The 5,060-nt window shown below is 30.8% G+C and overlaps 1 long non-coding RNA gene across 1 annotated transcript; it reads left to right on the top strand.

The window, feature by feature from the left end:
- LOC104770857 lies at positions 2,879 to 4,208 on the top strand. Its single transcript, XR_764642.2, has 5 exons — positions 2,879 to 2,940; positions 3,129 to 3,157; positions 3,257 to 3,350; positions 3,432 to 3,587; positions 3,985 to 4,208. It is a non-coding gene; the product is annotated as an uncharacterized LOC104770857 (long non-coding RNA).

Below are 5,060 nucleotides of genomic sequence, written 5' to 3'. Positions count from 1 at the left end.
TTGAATTCTAAACTCTATTGTAAAATAAATCAGTTCTCATTACAAATATTATTTAAGTTTAAAACCCAAAAATTCAAATCTCTTTGTAACATTCAAGTTAAAAACCAGCTTTGAAAACAAGTTTAGATTTGTTCACAAAATTACAAAATCAAATCTCTTTGTAAAAAGTAGTTTTGCTCATCAAATGTTTATCAAAAAAATTAATTATATTCTCATATCAATTTATTTAAATAGAGTATTAATTTTAGATGATCAATCAAGAATTAATATAAATAACAACCAAAGATGAAGATCACAGAAGAATAAGAATCCCAAGAAATCAACAGATCTAATAAACCATAAAACCTCTATGAGAATCTCTAAACATAATAAACAGACTACTCAAATTTAATCAATGAAAAACAAAACATCTTCTCAATAAATTTACATAAGAAAGAGTATAAAGAAATAAGGGAGATCGAAATCTCCCTCAACAGAGTTGAGTTCTGACTTGTCTCTCTGGATCTCTCTCTCTCTCTCTCTCTCTCTCTCTCAAAAGTTTGCAGAAAATAAAGTTTATATCTAAACAATGACCTAAAAGTCTTATTTATATTCTTAAAACATATCTAGGGACTAATGATGCAAATATGGAAAATTTTGGGCCAACTTTGTAAATTTTCAAAACTTGAGAAACTCGGGTTTGTCTTGTGAACACTGCATCGATCAATGCCAACACCTGAATCGGTCGATGCATCCTTCTGAACTCATCTCTGAACTTTACAGCTTAGCCTCAATGCTCGAATATGCTCCATATCCTCCTATTTTGCTCCATATGTGCCAATAAGTAACTAATCCTATAAAGACTCAAAAACAACCAAGAAAACAAATCAAAAGACTCAAAAAACACACTTATATCATGGTTAAAAACCGTAAAACCATGATATATCACCAATCATTGGCACAAGAGGCTGAGAAGACATTGATGAAGAAGGAGTTGAAACTCTATTGTCAGAAATTCTCAAAGGAGCGTTTGATAGTCAAGTTCGCTTGTAACCTTATTTAAAGAGAAAATTATCAGTTTTGCCATGTACAGTACCATTCTTCAATGTAAATGCCACTTTCGATTAAATCTTCTCTAAAATACCATAGGGCCCACTTTGATCTATTGAAAATGACAACAATACCCTTCTCTTATTTTTTTTCTCATTTCTCTCTTTTCTATTCTCATTTTCTTCGATCTCTAATCTTCCACTCTCTCTCTTCTTCTCTCCTCTCCTCTTTCTTTCTTCAAAACAAAGAAATCCTTTCAAAATCATGACTTCCATTTAATCTGCTTGCCTCTACCTTGGATGAACAACGTGTTTTGTTCGTTCTGGGGATGCTCTCCTCAAGGTTGAGTATAATATTTTTCAATTTGAGTTTCTTCTGTTTGTTTCCTTCTCCATAAAACTTTAATGGACCAGATCTGATATCTAACCCAATTTTATTTTCAATAGACCAGTTCCGGTGGACTAAATATGCTCCGATCAAGGCTGAGTATGATATTTCTCAATAAAATGCGTCAGCAAGCCTGCAGGTAGAGAAATTTGTTTCATGTTATTGATGGACAAGTATCGTCATTCAAGCGAATATGGTCCACTAAGAGAGCAAATGACATAACTATGGTGCACAAGTTTTGTAAACTTGTCCATCCAAGCGGATCTGGTCTACTAAGACCGAAGGACATAACTGTGGTGGACAAAAAACTTGTTCGAGGTTTAAATCTGGTCCACTAGAGGCCTGCAGATGGACTAGTAGAGTCCAACAAAGAGGATCTTGTCCACTTTAGAGGACAAAAGACAAATTTGAGATTGACTAAACCTGACTGAGCATTGGATCTGGTCCACCAGAAGTTTAGCACGTGTGTGTTTTGTGCCACAAAATTGTCTCTGCTTCAAAACACACGTCACTCATCCCATTTTTTTAGTCTTCCCTTTCTTTAATTTAAGGATAGAAATGTCATTTTCTCTTATGCCATAAACTTAGAAAATAACATTTCTTAAAAGGAAAAACTAAAATGGCATTTCTCACAACTTTCATTTTAAAAATGGCATTTCTCACTAAATTCCCTTATTTAAACAAATATTTATTTGTTTGGCCAGTAAGTAATTTAGGCTTCTTGATTTTTTTTTCTTGAAATTGCATTGCACTATAAATATTTACTTTATAATTCTTTCAAATTCTTTACTCAAAAAGTATTGTGGACAAAAAGAAAAAATATATACACGATTGCAATGAGTTTATGACCAACTCAACAAAATTTGAGAAATTGAAAGATAGTTAATTTGACATAATAAAAATAAAAATTTAAAATTATAAGCACAATGATATTATAGTCTTAAATAATTTAGAGATATAAAATATAAACTAAAAAACAATTTAAAAATACTACAACATTAAAAAAAAATGAGAAAAAAATAAATATATAAAAAGAAATATTTTAGAATCATCACGAATTTCTAATAAGAAATCAAATTTAACTAAATAATATAACTAATATCTAAAAATACTACAACATAATTAAATTAAAATATTAAAAAAGAAAGAATAAACAAATATTGATAGTTAATAGGTTTAGAACTTTTAATTTTTATTTTTTAGTTTTTTTAATGTTTTAGTAAATTTAGAATTGACACATGTCAAAATCTTATCAATACAAGTAACATGTGTCATGATATTATTAATGAATAATTTTGACATTAAACTTTATATAATAAAATATTATATAGAGAATATGTTAGTTAGATGGTTAGAGTAGTTAGTTATTTAATTTTGGTTTTTTGCTTAGTTAGTTTTGCCAATTGCTTTTTTTTTTCTTTTTTTCCAGGAAATCCAATCATTGGCACAAGAGGCTGCAGAGAGAGTGGTGCTTGTCATCGATGAAGAAGGTGTTGACAAGTTCTCAAAGGAGTGTCTACTCAGGTTCGCTTGTAACCCCTTTTTAAATAAGTATTTGTTTTTTTTTGTTGGCATGTAGGTAATTTAGGCTTCTTATTTTTTTTTTTTTTTAGGTTAGAAGAAGTTAAGCTTTCTTTGATTGATGATGCTTCAAACATGTTATGGATCGTACACTAATATCTGTAAAATATATTTTGCTACTTGAATTGCAGGGAGGATATGTTGTTGCTCATCTAACAGGGTATGCAGTCTTTATTCCTTGTATCTATACGTCTTCTTCTTCTGATAATAGTTTTATTATCAGAGTAAAGTGATGTTCAAATTTGTTATGTGCTATCAGAGTCTAGAAACTAGCTCTAACTTGTTAGGCTTAGAAGTGATTGTGCATGATGTTAGAAGAACTTTGACTGAAAAATCCCATCAATTTTTATCAGGTAACATTATCTATTGTGTTAAAGATACATTTTTTTTTTTTTTTTGACAAACCAAAAAGATACATTTTTTTGTTATCTCAGGCCTCTTATTCGAATCATAGGAAACCGGTTTCTATGGCAGGTCAAAGCGCTATCCTGGCTACAGTAATCATCCTTATACATTGGGGTGGGGTTGCACTTAAGCCATTCCTCCCTCAACTTCAAACAACATTTGTCAAGTGTTTGCAAGACTACAAGGTTAGTCCATCTCTCAACTTGAGAGCAAATGAAGTTTATGAATGTCTAATGATAGGCAAGGACTACATCTACAACAGTTTGGATTTAATAGAAGAGACAGAATTTAAGTTAAAGAGACACATGGCCAGATTCACAAAAATAAAATACTATAAATTTGATCTGACAATGGAAAAATCCACTTTTTTCGATTAGTAGAAGGCTACATCTGCTTTGTTGGAGTAGATTGGTTTACATATTTTATCCAAAAGTTTATAGTCAGCTATCCTACACTTTTATCTTTTTCCAAGTACTGTACTGTTAAATTTAAATGACAAATAGACGACATATGTGGAAATTTTTTCTAGAAATGGAGTTGTTTCGTAAGCTCAACTAATATTTAACACCTTTACAACTGCAGGACCATCCTTTCTAGTGATGCGTTTGCCCTGTGAAAGCTTGGTGCTACTTCCATGCAGTTTCTTTGATAGTCGTTACCCATGATTGCGGTTGCATAAGTATTTATCAAAGTTTGATTTATGTCATGTCATTGTGATTAATCTTCAACGAGTTGTGATGTTAACATGGAATTGACTTACAGAGTCTTATACTGTAAGTTATCATCTTCACAACTGTATTAGCTTAAGTAGTGGTTTCTAGATAACCTAGTGTGTTATTCTAATTTTTTGTGAAAATTGATCAGCGGATACTCTTTTGGTTTTCTATGCATTTATTGATCACTTAAGATTCAATCGTCTAATTAGAGTTTCGTTATATATAGTGGAGTAAATATTAAAGTGTATCACTAACGAAGAGGGAAAAGCGGAGCTTGCTTTCCTACCAAAGGATTGCCATTGGCTTCTCTCATTGTTGCCATTGGCTTCTCATTGTTTTTGTCGTCAAAATCCAAGTTCCCTTATTTCCGTAGAGTATGTTGTTGATTAGTGTGCCAAATTGTTTGTGTTATCTGTGTTTTATACCAAATCACAAATTTAGCTTCTTTCTTGACACAATTTAAGTTCGAAAAATTTCCTGGGAAGTCGAAGTCAAAAGATATAAGGGAGATGAATCTATTTTCTTTCATAAAATTAAAATTCCTAAACACCAGAGCAACTACAATCCTGCTTCAATATAAATGATAAGTAAGAACCTAGACGATAAGATAGATAGACACATCTTTGATTTATTTTTATTTTAGAAAAAGTCCAAAATATAATAGAAACACATAAATTTAATAATATAAATTAATTTAAAAAGTATTTAAGAGTTATTAGAAAGGTATCTAACCTCAAAGAAATTGATAGTCCACCAAATCAACTATAGTTAGATTTCAATTTGTGGTGTACCGCAAGACAATTTTTTTTAATAATTATTGGGTGAATTACTTAAATGTTACTCATTTTAGGTAATATTACCAGAATCTACAAAAAACTTTTTTATTACTAGAATGTTTCGGGTATTTTCAAAATACCCAGCGTGCCCCTGTTTTATGTTACC

Source organism: Camelina sativa, chromosome 20, assembly GCF_000633955.1.
Source record: "Camelina sativa cultivar DH55 chromosome 20, Cs, whole genome shotgun sequence".
NCBI lineage: Eukaryota > Viridiplantae > Streptophyta > Magnoliopsida > Brassicales > Brassicaceae > Camelina > Camelina sativa.
This window is presented reverse-complemented; position numbering and strand designations above follow the sequence as displayed.